A 19,626-nucleotide genomic window follows, 5' to 3' on the forward strand; every position below is an offset into this window, starting at 1 on the left:
AATCAGTGACACAAAGTGCTCCCTAGTGGAAAGTGCCAACTACTCATTATTATTAGATATTTGATTTCCTTTACTTTGTGCCTACAAAATTCTATTGATTACTCACACTATCCTTTCTGCTTCTCTTATGTAATATGACAAAATTTTCTCCCTTCTTCAGTTAGGTATATTCTGTAGTATATGTAAAAAAAAAAAAAAAAAGTTTCTTCCACTTCTGCTCCATCTATCATGGTGACGCTCCTTCATACTGTCCCACTAAACAGTGTAACTAGAGGAAGAGATCAAACCAGAATACACAATGTGCCTATGTCATCACAAGTGTATCACATACAGAAACATAAACTCAAATCAATGCAACGATGCCAAATATAAACTGTTATGCCTGTCCTGCAATGTCTACCCCCCTCAAAAAAAAAAAAAGACGACAAATGGCCATGTAAAAGGGGTTAAGGAACAAACAATAAGAGAAAAACGAAAAAGGAAAATATAAAAACGAAAACATATAAAATGACAATAATATTAACCATCACTAGGATAATAGATTAATAGAAAAATGTCTTTTTTTTTTTTTTTAAATGTATCGTTGTTAAAATATTTAAATAAATATATATGGTTACAAAAAAAAAAAAAGATTCCCGGTGGGGTCAGGGATTTTCTCTGCCTCGTGATGGCTGGGTGTTGTGTGCTGTCCTTAGGTTAGTTAGGTTTAAGTAGTTCTAAGTTCTAGGAGACTGATGACCGTCGCAGTTAAGTCCCATAGTGCTCAGAGCCATTTGAACCATTTTTAAATACATTCCGTCAAACATTTTCAGATATTGAGTGTAGATGTTCACTGATATTATGGACCACGCCCCTTTCTGTTAACAGGTATTGGGCGAGATTCAGCTTTTCTATTAATACACTGTCTTTACAGTACAACACTCCATCTTAGCTTTCAAGCCAAAACCTACTTCTTTTTTCCTTTCGTGGTCCTGCAATTGCAACTTATTTTAAATGAGATATACTTGCCTTAAATATCTGCTGCAGTGTCTTTTCCAGCTTATGATTTACCTTCATACAGTCTAATGACAACTCGACTTAACCATTCAGTTAATTTTAGTCATTTCTGGCCTTTTGTCTTCTTTTACATTTCTGTTACTTGCTTTCCAATCCATTTGAACAGCAAAGAAAAGTCAGAAGTGGTAATAGGATGGTTAAATAATAATTTAATAACAAAATAGGAGTCTTAGAGACAAAACTGCCTCTGCTAGCAGATAAAACAAAAAATAGTGAGTGGGACCGTACAAAGTTATAATGACTCGTAAAAAATTTGACATGACTGACTGTAAAGTATGGTTTAAACGTATATTTGGGGTGCTCACAACAATAAATTGTACTTTCTTCAACACAATGAAAAAGTAAAAAAAGAAAACATTTACGCACGATGCAAGTACAACCTTACATTCAGTAAACATTAACGTTTACTGGGAGACTATTATTTCTGGTGCAACGTTGGCGAAGATCTGTAGTATACTAATAAAGAGTAGACTTGTTACCGTTTTCTACAGCCTACTTTTGATGATACGACTAATTTTATTTGAACAAATTTCAAAAATATTGTATTCTCTGGTACTTTCGTAACCATTCTCCTAATGCCATGAAGAAGAATATGCAGAAAATATTTTGTGAGGTAGACCTGACAAAAATATAAAGCATGCGTAATCATAAAGGCACGTTTATCGATTCTATTTACTATATATGAATGCAATGCTTTATTTCGTATAACAAAAGAGACATTTGGCGAATTTTCGTACTACGGAGTAGCAGGAACAAGAAGTAAGTTGATATAGAGCTTTAAATTAGCGATTGATTTTACCCTGCACTTGCGACATAATATTGGTTTCCTTTTGTCCTGACTATTGGGTAGGATCAATTTAACGCTAATTACGAAAACACATGTTGAAACACGATACCGTATCACACGAACTGCGAAATCTGCTTTCGCTATTAATAAAGAATAGCAGGCAAAAAACTGTTATGGTCCCCACAACAAATGCATTTCGACTCATTTAGCTTTAATTTGTTGAAATTTTTTGTAGAAAAATATCCGACATGTTCCGTTTGAAGCCACTGATCAGTTTTAGCACTGCATTAGAGAGCTAAGTGTACTTTAATAAACACGGGCCACGGCTAAATACTCTGCAGCAGTCAATGAATCAGCAGGCGGCCATACTTTCCCTATACAGAGATCATGCGCTGCAGCTCGCGCCTACCATCTGTCGGTGGCAGTCCGTACTACTCGAGTCCGGCTACTCTCCACTGCGCCCACCTGCTGCTCTCTCGCGTCACTCTGGTACACTACGTGCAGCCTCCTCCATACACCTCCTGCCGTCTTCTGCTTGCTTGGATTTCCAAAGTATCCATTTTGTTTCCCATTTTTCGTTAGAGTTATCCATTTTCTCTTTACTTTGCTATATGATACACTTATTTCAATTCGTTTAAATTTCACAACTTATACACGTATCTTTAGGATAGTTGCCAAAAGTGCTCTGTGAATAATTTGTCACACTTTACAATTGTCTTTGTTTTTTATTCTGTTTTCTTTTCAAGGATTTCGATTCTGTATAATATTGACATGCACTCACAATTACATCTCTTTTCATGCGTTGTTGTAAAGATGTTATGTTGTAACGTTAATAAATAACTAAATTACATAAAAAAGCACGACCTTCTGGCGCATAATTTTTGAAAATCGGGATGGCATTCGCACTAACCTGGAAAAAAAAAAAAAAAAAGAAATCTTGAGTGCAACGGACAGTCTGACGTCGTCCCAGATGGTACCAAAGCACATATTCTTGGCATTTAAGCATCACTTTTCGTCATAATTCGAGAGTTCCACTGGGAAAGACGAAACGTGGGAAGAATTTTTACGTGAAGCACCCTGCTTTGGTTGACGTCGCTGCGCTGTTTGCATCTAGTCCACATAAACCTGGAGTACAGTCGAAGTAAGACCCTAAAACATCAAGTTGGAAAGTATGCTTGAAATTCAAAGAACTAAACTAAAGAAAGTGTGTAATCAAGCAAGATCGACCGAGGAAGTTCCTGGCTACACACCTAAGTACGGCAATTCCACTACTGTAACTAATGTCACCCCGTGCGATGCATATGACGCAGGAAGACCTACATCGTCATCATTCTAACGTTTAAATTAAACTAGCAGACTCCGATACAACCATCAGAGCCGTCCAAAAATTAACCAACACAAAAATATTGGCGACGAGCATACATACGCGTGGCAAGTTGCCTTATCTATAGCACACCTTACCAAGAAAATTTGTGGGTATGAAGTATATTGTTCACAGATAATAAAAATACATGGGCGCTTATTGCTATTTTGTTAGCAAACTACGAATAAGCAAGTGATATACCTGCAAAAATGAATGTTAATTCGAACGTTTTCGTGTTGAACTTGTCAACGCGAAGTGAAATATGCAGCGCTTCAATACGGTAGAGTTGTTCGGCGTTGCCAACAGATGTCAGCCAAAGACGCTGCCTCAGATAATACGGCGATCCTTTCAGCCACGTCTCATATCGCCGTCTACGGTTCGCGATTGGCCGAAAACGAGTTGCATTGGCGGCGTACGGTTTTAGGTTCGTTTAAGCAGTCGCCGGCGGTTCCACGCGCATGCGCAGAGCTGAGGTGAAATTTACGAAATGCTATTCTGTGGCAAATTACGGACTGGCAGCACACGTTTTTTTTTTTACCATTGTAGCTCTTCACATGGCTTTATATTGATGCCCATAGAGGGGGATTCAATATACATTCACGTTCTGGGAGACAAATACACTACTGGCCATTAAAATTAGTACACCATGAAGAAATGCAGATGATGAACGAGTATTCATTGAACAAATATATTATACTAGAACTGACATGTGATTACATTTTGAAGCAATTTGGGTGCACACATTCTGAGAAATCAGTACCCAGAACATCCATCTTTGGGCGTAATAACGGCCTCGATACGCCTGGGCATTCACTCCCTCCCTTCTCTTCCCTTCCCATCCCTTCCCATTCCTTTTCACCCGGCCCCTCCCTCCACCCACTACACCGGGCTTCACTCCCCCTTCCTCCCTCTCCACCGATCGTGGCATCTCTGCTCTACCCTGTCGCTCTCCCACTCCCCTTCCTCCTCCTCCTCTCTTGGCAGGTCACCGAACTCGCACACGCTCAGTGAACATTCGCTCGCCGGAGATCATCGCCGTCAGTGTTTCGTGTGTGTGCCTTCGTTTGTGTGTAGTGTTGTTCGCCGCCACGCCTCCACCGTTCACGTACCGTCGCCATCATCCATGTTCTGTGCATCGTGTCGACCAGTGTTAGTGATGTTTCTCGTCTAGCGTGAACGGCTACATTTTTTATCAATTTTTAGTGTCTACATTTTTTGCCCGCCGTTTTTACTGTCTACTCTGTGCCACCTTTATGTACTACTTGTTGTAACACTCAAGGCTGAAGAGCGGCGTATTGTGCTGCTGACAGCCCGCCTTTGTATATGGTGTTAAAATCACAATAAAGAAAAAAAAATCATATGACGATTGAGTCCATTTTGTAAATATTTCTATTCTTCATATACAAGATATGACTGTAAGAGTTACTGTTAAGTAAATTATAAGTTCATCAAGCAAATTAAGGAAAACTAAAATTTCAAATGGGGGATAGATACCTACACATAGTGTTAATATGCATATCTTACAATTAAATTATGGAGTAGTCTACATACTAATGCAATGAGTTTGTTGAGGCGATGAATCCATAAACAATAAACACATTCCAAGTACAGGGAACCTTGGCTAAATAGTGTTATACTGCTGAAGGCTAAACAGAATAAATAAAAAAGTACATGAAACCTTTCACTCCATTTGCATAACTTTCTGGATTAAAATGATCTTTCTCAGATGATTAATACTGAATTCAATTTGTGTTAATCACCAAAATTTTAATTAATTCAGGGATAAGCATTATAGCGCTTGGATCAATCATAATTCCTTCCTTTTGACAAAGTGGTAGCATGTTATAATAATAGTACTTCTATGGATTAGTACACACAGTAACAGAACACTGCTGTTGTAAATGAGAGCAGTAACGGTTGCACCAGATCTACATCCACAAAGGTGCTATCCAGCGTAAATATTTTGTGATATGTACCTAAGACAAAGAGTTACGAAAAAGGACTCTGGGTTAAGTAGGTATAATCTTGCGTAGGAAGGACCTCATGTCAGGACACGATACAAGAAAACATAAAAAAGGTATTTACTTTCACAGTTACCTTTTATTTTCCATGTACCATTAGGATTAATGAAATATGTGTAGTGAGATATCTGATCACAATACCATTACTTCAGACAAACAAAAATTTATGAATAAACGCAAGTGGCAGAACAGCCTGGCAAGACATTTTAAGAGCAGTAACTGAAATTTATACAGGTAGTGAATAAGCACCATGGATTGTGAACTTCTCAGTACTGTACTGCATAGTCCAAAATAAAAGAACTGTGATTGTACAATTGAGAGATAGCAGAATCCAAAAACTGAATCTTACTATTCTGCAAGTGGCACCAGTTGCACACCTATTGCAGTAAACTATACATTAAATCATGATCTCAGTTTGAGATATCACTATGAGTGATTGACACTTACAATGAAAATCAAATTATGTGCATTTTGTGTACTTAGGTAGAACTTACAAAAATTGTTTGTTTAAACATTTTGAAATCCCACTTGTGAAATGTGCACAACAATATTTTAGAGTCATTGACGAATCTAGAAAATGGAAAAATGAAACTGAGCAGGAGAGAGAGAGAGAGAGAGAGTGGAGGATGCTGGGACATAGTAGAGACAGGTAGTTGCAGCATCTGCAGGCTATGCTGGGGCTGTGGGGGAAGTGGAGTAAAGTAGAGAAGGGAAAAACATATTGCCAGTGTGCCGGTGGGGTAGAAGGTTGTGTAGGGCCGGAGAATCTCAGTGGGAGCAGGGAAGGTTAAGATGAGGCTGGTGGTGTGGGTGGAAAGAATCCAGTCAGTGAAGAAGTCACTGAATTCGAGCATATCGTGTCGGGTGGCATGCTCGGCAAATGGGTGATCCGGCTGTCTCTCGGCCAGTTTGGCATTGGCCATTCATTTGGAGACACAACTTGGCAGTGGACATGACCGTGTAGTGTGACAGAAAGTGGCTGCAGATAACTGGGTAGATCACATGACTGCTTTCACATTTGCCCCTGCCTTCCATGCGATGGGAGACGTCAGGGACAGGACTGGAGTGTGTTGTGATGTGGGTCAGGTTTTGCGTCTATTACATGATAAGCCCCATGGGACAATTATGTAGTCACTTCTGTGTGACCTCTTCAGTAGCACACCATTCTGAAGTCATAAAGTGGAAAATCTTAATCAGTTCAGGATGGTGTTTGCTCGAAAATGTACACACCGCCACAATTTTGGTTTCACTTTTCATATGTTGTCTTCAAGGTCCAATTGTTGGATGATGACCAATTTCTTTACGTCATATGAAAAAAATATACTACTCAGTATAGACTATAATTATTAACAATAATTTGGTCTGTAAAAAGTGTAGTGATCTAGGACTTTGGAATAGTATGTGGAATCATTTTATGCATCCGCGTTGGAACTAATCCATTTACAGGTACGAGCGCAATACTGAACATCGTGGAAGATTACACAATTTTCATAACTAATCAGTTAATGAAGTAAACCACCGTATACATAAAAACTGGAGTAACAGAAGTACAGCACTCGGAGATGAAATCTAATAAGCACAGCGTCAAAATTTGCAATGTAAAATGTGTCTACTTCTGAAATTTAATGATGATTATCTTGTAAGTTAATTTTTTCCACAAAATTTTAACTATGTTAATGAAAAGTAGGAATGCTACCAAATCTATTTATTAGCTCAATTAGCTCAAAATATTTTCACTGCTATTTACTTTAGTAAAATTTTTAATCAGACATAACCTTTAATTAACACAGTTTTAAACAAAACTAATTGTATTTTTGCTGTCAGACGCTGAGACTACAACTGTAACAATGAAACCTGAACTAAATAACAAATGGGCAGATTTATGCCTACATCACATACAAATATTACTGAAAATCAGAACCAAAAGCCACCCAGAGACAGAAAGAAGACAAAAATTTATTGGTAGTAGTTGGGGTGTAATTAGAGCAGGTGGTGGATCCCAGCTCGATATGCTGCAGTATGCCAGGACCATCCCCCATGATATGTACAGTTGTAGCTTATCTTCACTGAGCCGGTGTTTATTAACACATAATGTAGTCTTCTTGTTTACACCTAACAGAATACTAAGAACACTAATTTTATTTTTTAATGACCTGACATTTATATATAACAGTAATTGTGAGTCATCGCCACAAAGGGGTAAAGGTGGATTCTCAGACAGCAGCACATCATTGTCTCCACTTTATACATAGTCTTCTGTTATAAGGACATTGCATACAAACAGCAGCAGCTAGCTCTTGGATTGCATTGAATCCAGATGCTCCCAGCAAAGTAATTTGCTCAGAACCACCCATAAAAAGATCACTGTTTCCTTCTTGTTCTGGCAGACTCTCATACAATGACTTCTTTGTTTTCATCCAAATTCTGTGTATTTGTTTTTTGCAATGTCCTACTAATATAATTGAACATTTGTAAAACTGTCCTATGAAAGGACTGTAATTGTTTCCTTTTTCATGGATTTCTCTACAAATTTGTAGCAGTAACAATAAAAATGAAAACATGACCAAAGAAAGTAATATTTAAATTTTTAGTCATTGCATGGAAGATAAGCAAACAGTGATATACTGAAGTGATGTACCAGTTAGATGTCCTCAACTATTTATCTTGAAATAAAATAGATTATGTACAATGTATGTGGTTAAATGACAGCATGACATTCTTTTTTTATTTTTTATTTATTTTTTTTACAATACGTACAATGCATGTCGTGCACTCACAAGATAGTTGTTTGTTAACCTGTATGTGCTTTCCGAACTTACCTTGCAGTTCATTTTTATAACAAAAAGTGCACTAAATATGGCATGAACATAGATATCATGCTGCTCTGCAGATCAATATGTTACATCTAGCTCAAAATAGTTTGGCAGCCACACTGCCCCAGGTGTGACTACCTTTTCGTTACGAGGGGGTGACCATCTTAGTATGCAGTAATCTGCTGAGCAGTATCCTTAGTACACTATCAGCAGTTGCATTAATTGTTAATGGAGTGATTTTTCTTATTAGCCACTTCAGTCAGTTATATTATTAGTCATACTGGGATGAGATGTCCTTGAGATCTTTTGCAGACTCACTAAGTGTAGCTTAGGAGTTCTGCTTTTGAGCAGGCCTCATTCATTGAACTGAATCTCCCCTGCCAGATAGTGTTCACATGCAATGAAACCCCCACCACTTCCACTGTACCCACCCGTACAATACTATCTGCACAGGTATGGGACAATACTTTACTCTTAGCACACTGCTTTCACACTTCAGCTTGGCCACAAGTGACTCAACTGTCACCTAGCCACCCTAACCTAATCCTCTGGTTACACTACAGATCAGTCATCACAACAAAACACGTATTCAGTCTTGTTAACGTCAGTGTTCGTTTAGGGTGATAATGTACGTGTTTACACAACCTGAAAATTAATTTGCATAAGAATAAAGCGTCTGAAATGTAGGGTTACAGAAGAATGGTGAGGATTGTGTGGGTATACCGGATAACTAAATAGGTGGCACTGAATAAATCTGGTAAGAAGAGAAATTAATGGCACAACTAAAAAACTGTTGCTCACTAGAAAGTGGTGCATCAACATGGAGATCTGCCTTGACAGTTATTCACAATGCAAGACACTCCACCAATTGTTGATTCTCTGCAAGCCCTCCTGCACTTCGCTGCAATCTTCCAGATTCTCAGCCTCCATACAGACAAATAGCCTCGCATAACTACTAAAGCTCCAGTTATGCAGTATTTCATTCTTTTGCAATTTACAAGGAATTTCCATATTTTTTTTACCTTTTTGACTTAAGCACCTTCATTTGGATTGTAAGGGAATGAAAATCCATCATTATGACAGAAACAGCTGTGTCACATATGGCAGCTGGAGAAAATCAGGAAAGGAAAGCAGATAAATGGAAATAAATAATAGCCACGAAATCAAACTCACTATACTTCAGTCACGACTAAAAGCTTTTTTATATATACATATAGTTTGGGAATAATTCTCAAACATAATGATGAACATAAACTGTCATGACTTTCTATTAAGAAGAAAACTTCTACTGTGAAAACACTTTGTGTAGCGTAAGCCAACTTTTGGTCAAAAAATCTGTCAACTGAATATCAGTTTCAAGTTTATGCACTGAACAAATTTCCTCTCTGTTTGTTTTCTTTACTTATCACTAATTCAGTTTGAGGCAATATTCTGTTGCCTGCTACTCAGCCACTGATCTGATGTGAAAAGCCTTGAAGAAGAAGTAAGAGATAAGCTCTGTCTGTTGGTAGAATCCTGATAGTCTGTCCTTACTCCTGTGGTCAATGGTACATTAAACACTAATCTTCACACAATGGAAAATCCATTACGTAATAGTGACAATGTTATGAAAAGGGTAGTTGCTACTCACCACATAGCAGAGATACTGAATATATGTTGTCTAATTGTGATGAATGCCTGTTTGGCTGAAAGCTTTGTTTGACAGTCTGTTTGTTGTGCCTAACTGTGAATCAGCATCTGCACTATATAGTGAGTAGCACCTATCCTTTTTGTAATATTGTCAAACAAACTTCCTTTTTTATTGCTGTGATATGACAAAGCAATCCAAGTACTCTCAGTGTGACTATTTTAAACCAGGCAATTGCTTTTGTTGTTATAACCAGTGCTTGATTTGTGATAGCATACCATACTGATAACTCTGGTAAAAAACCATTAAAATAATGTTTTAAAGACATTAATGTGAAACATTTGGTGGTAGGTCACAGTTACTGGTTGTTGTTGTTGTTGTTGTTGTGGTCTTCAGTCCTGAGACTGGTTTGATGCAGCTCTCCATGCTACTCTATCCTGTGCAAGCTTTTTCATCTTCCAGTACCTACTGCAACCTACATCCTTCTGAATCTGCTTAGTGTATTCATCTCTTGGTCTCCCTCTACGATTTTTACCCTCCACGCTGCCCTCCAATGCTAAATTGGTGATCCCTTGATGCCTCAAAACATGTCCTACCAACCGATCCCTTCTTCTAGTCAAGTTGTGCCACAAACTTCTCTTCTCCTCAATCCTATTCAATACCTCCTCATTAGTTACGTGATCTACCCACCTTATCTTCAGCATTTTTCTGTAGCACCACATTTCGAAAGCTTCTATTCTCTTCTTGTCCAAACTAGTTATCGTCCATGTTTCACTTCCATACATGGCTACACTCCATACAAATACTTTCAGAAACGACTACCTGACACTTAAATCTATACTCGATGTTAACAAATTTCTCTTCTTCAGAAACGATTTCCTTGCCATTGCCAGTCTACATTTTATATCCTCTCTACTCCGACCATCATCAGTTATTTTACTCCCTAAATAGCAAAACCCCTTTATTACTTTAAGTGTCTCATTTCCTAATCTAATTCCCTCACATCACCCAATTTAATTTGACTACATTCCATTATCCTCGTTTTGCTTTTGTTGATGTTCATTTTATATCCTCCTTTCAAGACACTGTCCATTCCGTTCAACTGCTCTTCCAAGTCCTTTGCTGTCTCTGACAGAATTACAATGTCATCGGCAAACCTCAAAGTTTTTACTTCTTCTCCACGGATTTTAATACCTACTCCGAATTTTTCTTTTGTTTCCTTTACTGCTTGCTCAATATACAGATTGAATAACATCGGGGAGAGGCTACAACCCTGTCTCACTCCTTTCCCAACCACTGCTTCCCTTTCATGCCCCTCGACTCTTATAACTGCCATCTGGTTTCTGTATAAATTGTAAATAGCCTTTCGCTCCCTGTATTTTACCCCTGCCGCCTTCAGAATTTGAAAGAGAGTATTCCAGTTAACATTGTCAAAAGCTTTCTCTAAGTCTACAAATGCTAGAAACGTAGGTTTGCCTTTTCTTAATCTTTCTTCTAAGATAAGTTGTAAGATTAGTATTGCCTCACGTGTTCCAACATTTCTACAGAATCCAAACTGATCTTCCCCGAGGTCCGCTTCTACCATTTTTTCCATTCATCTGTAAAGAATTCGCGTTAGTAATTTGCAGCTGTGACTTATTAAACTGATAGTTCAGTAATTTTCACACCTGTCAACACATGCTTTCTTTGGGATTGGAATGACTATATTCTTCCTGAAGTCTGAGGGTATTTCGCCTGTCTCATACATCGTGCTCACCATATGGTAGAGTTTTGTCATGACTGGCTCTCCCAAGGCCATAAGTAGTTCTAATGGAATGTTGTCTACTCCCGGGGCCTTGTTTCGACTCAGGTCTATCAGTGCTCTGTCAAACTCTTCACGTAGTATCTCATCTCCCATTTCGTCTTCGTCTACATCCTCTTCCATTTCCATAATATTGTCCTCAAGTACATCGCCCTTGTATAGGCCCTCTATATACTCCTTCCACCTCTCTGCTTTCCCTTCTTTGCTTAGAACTGGGTTTCCATCAAAGCTCTTGATATTCATGCAAGTGGTTCTCCTTTCTCCAAAGGTCACTTTAATTTTCCTGTAGGCAGTATCTATCTTACCCCTAGTGAGACAAGCCTCTACATCCTTACATTTGTCCTCTTGCCATCCCTGCTTAGCCATTTTGCACTTCCTGTTGATCTCATTTTTGAGACGTTTGTATTCCTTTTTGCCTGCTTCATTCACTGCATTTTTATATTTTCTCCTTTCATCAGTTAAATTCAATATTTGTTCTGTTACCCAAGGATTTCTATTAGCCCTCGTCTTTTTACCTACTTGATTGTCTGCTGCCTTCACTACTTCATCCCTCAGTGCTACCCATTCTTCTTCTACTGTATTTCTTTCCCCCATTCCTGTCAATTGTTCCCTTATGCTCTCCCTGAAACTCTCTACAACCTCTGGTTCTTTCAGTTTATCCAGGTCCCATCTCCTTAAATTCCCACCTTTTCGCAGTTTCTTCGGTTTCAATCTGCAGTTCATAACCAATAGATTGTGGTCAGAATCCACATCTGCCCCTGGAAATGTCTTACAATTTAAAACCTGGTTCCTAAATCTCTGTCTTACCATTATATAATCTATCTGATACCTTTTAGTATCTCCAGGTATACAACCTTCTTTTATGATTCTTGAACCCAGTGTTAGCTATGATTAAGTTATGCTCTGTGCAAAATTCTACCAGGCGGCTTCCTCTTTCATTTCTTACCCCCAATCCATATTCACCTACTATATTTCCTTCTCTCCCTTTTCCTACTGATGAATTCCAGTCACCCATGACTATTAAATTTTCGTCTCCCTTCACTACCTGAATAATTTCTTTTATCTCGTCATACATTTCATCAATTTCTTCATTATCTGCAGAGCTAGTTGGCATATAAACTTGTACTACTGTAGTAGGCGTGGGCTTCGTGTCTATCTTGGCCACAATAATGCGTTCACTATGCTGTTTGTAGTAGCTTACCCGCACTCCTATTTTTTTATTCATTATTAAACCTACTCCTGCATTACCCCTATTTGATTTTGTATTTATAACCCTGTAATCACCTGACCAAAAGTCTTGTTCCTCCTGCCACCGAACTTCACTAATTCCCACTATATCTAACTTTAACCTATCCATTTCCCTTTTTAAATTTTCTAACCTACCTGCCCGATTAAGGGATCTGACATTCCACGCTCCGATCCATAGAACGCCAGTTTTCTTTCTCCTGATAATGACGTCTCCTTGGGTAGTCCCCACCCGGAGATCCGAATGGGGGACTATTTTTCCTCCGGAATATTTTACCCAAGAGGACGTCATTATCATTTAATCATACAGTAAAGCTGCATGCCCTCTGGAAAAATTACGGCTGTACATTCCACTTGCTTTCAGCCGTTCGCAGTACCAGCACAGCAAGGCCATTTTGGTTAATGTTACAAGGCCAGATCAGTCAATCATCCAGATTGTTGCCCCTGCAACTACTGAAAAGGCTGCTGCCCCTCTTCAGGAACCACATGTTTGTCTGGCCTCTCAACAGATACCCCTCCGTTGTGGTCGCACCTACGGTACGGCCATCTGTATCGCTGAGGCACGCAAGCCTCCCCACCAACGGCAAGATCCATGGTTCATTGGGGGTACCACTACTTTTTCACAAATCAAGCACTGGTCATAAAACATTCAACATTCCATGCAGACCCAGTCACAAAATATTTTAATTTCATATTTTTCACAGCTTTACTTTTGAGGAAATGTAAGCAACTCAGTCAAAAAATATTACCCTTGGACCTATAATCATTAGTGGATGGACCAATAAACTATTCTCAAAAGTGTGTGCACTCCCCCCCCCCCTTCGAAGACATACACACACAGGATGTAACATTATGCAATGATTCTGTAATTACTTTCCCTGGGTGGGGATGGGAGAAGGGATTGTGAACACACACTCATATAAAATGAGACAAAACAACATATGTAAAAGACATAACTCCTTTTGCAATAAACAAATTTATTTTACTGCAGTTGTTTTTAACATATCATACTATAACATCACATTCATTGCAACGGTAACTTCAACACATGAGGTACAAGTGTCATCCATTTCAATCAACATTACATGATAGTGGGTTTTCACAGGGGAATGTAAACTGTTTCATTTTCTTAAAGTGTATCTGTGATACTACTATTGACAGTGCCCTAACATTAATATGTTAACAGACACATTAATTTGGCACAGATGGTAAAATATAAAATAGTGATGTTTGGTATACGCCATGGCCTATCCTTAGTAACCATCCCAAAAAAATATAGGGTGGTGGCAGAAGAGGTTCAGTTGTACAATCCTGTAGTTCTGGTGTGGTACTGGATTTGTGATGTGTTTCTGAAAATAAGTCAAAGGTATACTGAATGAATTATCAAATACTTTGTGATAGAACCTGGCAGTATAGAAAAGATCAATAGTAAGTAGAATATCGTCACAACAGGTCAAATTAGAAAAGTATTAAACATGTACTGATTAGTAACATGAATTCTGTGTGTAGAGTACACCACTCTCTCGCCAATGAGCTACAAATCAACATCCAATGAAGTACTTATGAGTAAAATCTTCTACATCTGAACAAATATTAAGTTGTCAAATGCTGAAGCACATATCCAGCTAATCTGATCACATATTGCATCAAATTGTAAGTGAGAAGCTGGAGATAGACGCGAGTGTTTAACAACTGTCATTTTGTGGGTGCATCTTCAAGACATTAAGCATTCTCACAGCACTTCACAATATATACATTACTAATGTGGCATGACAAACAAACAATCACAATTTCAAAAGAGTAGTGATTTCTTCCACTCGCTCGCAATAATGACATCACTGCAAAACAACTATTCACCCAACTATTCACACACAAAATACTCAAAATTTAATAAAAAATTACAAAAATGAAAACTATTTCCGTTGTAAATTTCACAGGGCCTATATATCTCAAATGAAGACCTCAATACCAGTAATCCACACAGAATTCAAAAACTCAACACAATTTTCACTTGAGCTACACAACTCCAACAAAGCCCTCAATACCACGAACCAACCACTCTAAAACATGGTGTTTCAAATTTCACTTCACCCACATAGTTCAGACAACGCCCTAGATACAACACTTTCACTTACTCTACCTAAAGCAAAGTTCTCAGTACAAAAGACCAAACGATGCTCATATGACTAATATCAGAAATGTATCCTAAACAATGATGGTACATCAGTACCCATGATACCTACCAATAACAATCCAACAATTATCGAACACTAACAAGGCTTCTACCAGTTTTTCCATTCGCCTGCAAAGAATTCGCATTAGTATTTTGCAGCCGTGACATTTTAAACTGATAGTTCAGTAATTTTCACGTCTGTCAATGCCTGCTTTCTTTGGAATTGGAATTATTATATTATTCTTGAAGTCTGAGGGTATTTCGCCTGTCTCATAAATCTTGCTCACCAGATGGTAGAGTTTTGTCAGGACTGGCTCTCCCAAGGCTGTCAGTAGTTCTAATGGAATGTTGTCTACTCCCGGGGCCTTGTTTCGACTTAGGTGAAACATGGACGATAAATAGTTTAGACAAGAAGATAATAGAAGCTTTAGAAATGTGGTGCTACAGAAGAATGCTGATGATTAGATGGGTAGATCACGTAACTAACGAGGAGGATTGAATACAGTAGGGGAGAAGAGAAATTTGTGGCACAGCTTGACTAGAAGAAGGGATCGGTTGGTAGGACATGTTCTGAGGCATCAACGGATCACCAATTTTGGAGGGTAAAAATCGTAGAGGCAGACCAAGAGATGAATTCACTAAGCAGATTCAGAAGGATGAAGGCTGCAGTACGTACTGGGAGATGAAGAAGCTTGCAGAGGATAGGGTAACATGGAGAGCTGCATCAAACCAGTCTCAGGACTGAAGAAAACAACAACAACAAGGAAATCCCGAAAATTCATGAAGACTTTCCACCACCACCAATTTCGATATACGCAAACAACTATACCCATTGCAACAACCTTTGAGCTACTCATAAATATTTATATCTTCTTCACAACAGAAGAAAAAAGAAAAATATTAAATCTCCGACCACAACAAACACACGACACTAATGTTTCCAAGCATTAAAGTGAAACCATCAGCTAAAATATGCTATTTCAAAGTAACTCACCAGAAAGCCAGCACAAATTCTTTCAGTACCAACATGAAACATTCAATTCATGTCAAACTAATCACGAACAAACATGCAGCTCAACAGAGAGCCTCCAAATACTACAACACACAATCTACATACACAAAGACTCAAAAATATCAAGGCTCACTGTGACATCACATGTCAAAGCAGATGGGTGTAGCGTCAGCACCTGACCTTGTGTGAATTAACTCATGTTAGCATCAGATCAGGTACAAAATAGTGATGAGGCAATGATTGTCAACTGGCCAAAAAAAAAAAAAAATCCAGGGCTAAATTATCAAGAATGAAACTTAATTACTGTTGGAACATTTGCTCAGAGTTTGCATGTTTTTGGTTCAACCCAAGAAGGCCAGTACTGCCTGCTTTGCACTTCATGAGATCTTTCTCACTGTACTGGCCCACAAACTGAATACTTTTATTCAATCTATCCTACAGCATTTTCTTTCTAAGCAGCACAGCTAGATCTAAAAATTGGCCATTTTAAAATTGAAAATCTAATACTTGCATCCTAAACCATTTACTCCCTAGTGGTACTTATGATTAATAATGAAGAGTGAATTTACTAGACATTAATTTGATTTGCGAATTTTCTGAGTGTCAGGTGAGACATTCATATGAATCCTTGCCTGCTATTTCAGCATCTTGTTTTGCAAATGCAAATTACGCATTTTATGTCCAGTTTTGTTGCATTTTTTCCTGTTTTAAGTGAGCTTCATCACTATATACTTCAGTGAGATAGAGAATTTTGGTTTTTGTTAGTCTGGCTCGTCAAAGAGTAAATCATAAAGCTAGCAAGTTTTCTTTCTTTTGTTTGTGCCTATCAACAACTCAGTACTTCTGTTTCTCAGTGAGTGGCCTCCTGTAATCCAAAAGTGTTTGTTTTGGTTAAAACATGCATATGAGCTTCTTTGAGCAGAATTTCACTAGAAATATTTTTTGCCATAATAGATGTCCTCGAAATATGAACTGTTATTCATAAAAACAGAAAAAATAAGCTGTTTGAGAGCATGCTAACTACCCTTTCCAGCCATCGGTTTTTAACAACTTTTATTTTTATTGCATTTATATCCCTTTTCTCGCAAAAAGTGGGTATTGTTCAGTCTTACCATTTTAAGTTATTTCTTTAGACTGCTGTTACAAATTTTACACACAAATAATACATATATCTAAAGATAAAACAGGAACAATGAATTTATATGTGCTACATGTATAGCTAAAGAAAATATTATAAGAAAATGACAAGTAAATAATATTACACCTTGGGGTTTTTCTCGGTTTCCAGCCTTAGCTGGGGCTAATCTTTTCCTTTCCAGTATGGTAGTCAAAATGGTCTGCCATGGTGTCTCACAGATGACTCAGTCTTTGGTGTCTTTTATCTTCTTCGAAGTTGCTAATATGATTCATGTCTTCCTGTTGTGCCAGCTACCCTTTGTGGTGCATTACTTCACCAGTTATCACTGTTTCGACAATCTTCGCTGTTCGAGGTGATCTGATTTTATCCTCTCAGGTAGCCCCCATCATTCATGTTGTGCAGTTGGGCAATGCCACCTTTATGCCTTTCATAGCAGAGTGACCATTGTGGATGTCCGTTTCGAGGCAGAAAGGGAGGAAAACTGTACAGAATTCCTTCTGAAGGGAGTGATGCAACGAGAAGGAGAATATGGCTGATGAAAATCAGTGGAGCCAACTGGCAGCCCACAAGAAACTCTCGCTTGTGCGTGGAAAGAAGTTTTTATTCATTAGTGCAAATCATCTCCTGGTTTGAGAATAGCTGTGTAACAAACTTGCTCTATCTTGACTCACTTCGTGATCAGATTTGCTGCGTCATTACACATGGTCAGCCTCAAGCCGGTCAAGTTTTTTTTAAAAGGTGCATTGTTTGCAAGCCTATTTTTTTTGGACAAACCATAGTGAAAGCTATACATTTATAGTAAATCTGTAATGTACTGACTGCTATAAAGGCATACTTTTTGCAACACAAAAGATGTAATAGGTAAACATTGTTTTTCGTTCCGTAGTTTGTAGGTCCAACTGTTGAAGACGGAAAGTGCAGTATTTGGAAGTTTTAATGTATGTTGTTGTGTCCCCCAAAAAATAATCTATTATGGCTATCTGAACATTAAAGATCAATAACAATGCCTCATTTTCAGTAAATTTTGTGAAAATAACTATTGTGATAATGACGTGCCTCTTTAAAGTAAATATTACTTGCATTTAATAGTGTAGGACAACGGTTTCGACTAACATTGAAATAAATGAAAAAAATAGCATAGTTGAATTCCAAAGTCAGTTGTAACAGTACAGTATATTTATAATTACTTCTTTTAACGCAGCATCTTGTATAATCAGCAGTCTCAGATGCAAATACTACACTATGTGATCAAAAGTATCCGGACACATGCCTGAAAATGACTTACAAGTTCGTTGCACCCTCCATCGGTAATGCTGGAATTCAGTATGGTGTTGGGCCACCCTTAGCATTGATGACAGCTTCCACTCTCACAGGCATACGTTCAGTCAGGTGCTGGAAGGTTTCTTGGGGAATGGCAGCCCATTCTTCACGGAGTGCTGCACTGAGGAGAGGTATCGATGTCAGTCGGTGAGGCCTGGCACGAAGTCGGCATTCCAAAACATCCCAAAGGTGTTCTGTAGGAGTCAGGTTAGGACTCTGTGCAGGCCAGTCCATTACAGGGATGTTATTGTCATGTAACCACTCCGCCACAGGCCGTGCATTGTGAACAGGTGCTCGATCTTGTTGAAAGATGCAATCACCATCTCCGAATTGTTCAACAGTGGGAAGCAAAAAGGTGCTTAAAACGTCAATGTAGACCTGTGCTGTGATAGGACCACGCAAAACGACAAGGGGTGCAAGCCCCCTACATCAAAAACACGACCCCATCGTAACACCACCGCATCCGAATTTTACTCTTGGCACTACACACGCTGGCAGATGACGTTCACTGGGCATTTGCCATACTCACACCCTGCTATCGGATCGCCACATTCTGCACCGTGATTCGTCAATCCACACTACATTTTTGCACTGTTCAATCATCCAATGTTTACGATCCTTACAGCAAGGGAGGCGTCGTTTGGCATTTACAGGCGTGATGTGTGGCTTATGAACAGCTGCTCAACCATAAAATCCAAGTTTTCTCACCTCTCGCCTAATTGTCACAGTACTTGGAGTGGATTCTGATGCGGTTTCTGATTCCTGTGTGACGGTGTGGATAGATGTCAGCCTATTACACATCACGACCCTCTTCAACTGTCGGCGGTCTCTGTCAGTCAACAGACGAGGTCGGCCTGTACGCTTTTGTGCTGTACGTGTCCCTTCACGTTTCCACTTTGCTATCAAATCGGAAGCAGTGGACCTAGGGATGTTTAGGAGTGTGGAAATATCACGTACAGTCATATGACACAAGTGACACCCAATCACCTGACCACGTTCAAAGCCTGTGAGTTCATCGGAGTGCCCCATTCCCCTCTCTCACAATGTATAATGACTACTGAGGTCGCTGATATGGAGTTCCTGTCAGTAGGCGGCAGCACAATTCACCTAATACGAAAAACGTATGTTTCTTGGGGTGTCCCGATGCTTTTGATCACATAGTGTAGGTAGGCCTAGATTACGTGCATCACACAATATTTGTTGATACACAGGAAACCTAAACCTAATGAAAATTAAGCTTGTATAAAGATACATTACCTAAAAGATGTTA

The 19,626-nt window shown here is 38.7% G+C and overlaps 1 long non-coding RNA gene across 1 annotated transcript; it reads right to left on the minus strand.

Moving 5' to 3' along the window:
• Window positions 1-13,670: 13,670 nt before the first annotated feature.
• LOC126426411 (uncharacterized) lies at window positions 13,671-17,193 on the minus strand. The gene is made up of 2 exons (XR_007576380.1): window positions 17,163-17,193; window positions 13,671-14,062 (listed from the first exon to the last, which is right to left on the minus strand). It is a non-coding gene; the product is annotated as an uncharacterized LOC126426411 (long non-coding RNA).
• Between the last annotated feature and the right edge of the window lie 2,433 nt (window positions 17,194-19,626).

Source organism: Schistocerca serialis, chromosome 11, assembly GCF_023864345.2.
Source record: "Schistocerca serialis cubense isolate TAMUIC-IGC-003099 chromosome 11, iqSchSeri2.2, whole genome shotgun sequence".
Lineage (NCBI taxonomy): Eukaryota > Metazoa > Arthropoda > Insecta > Orthoptera > Acrididae > Schistocerca > Schistocerca serialis.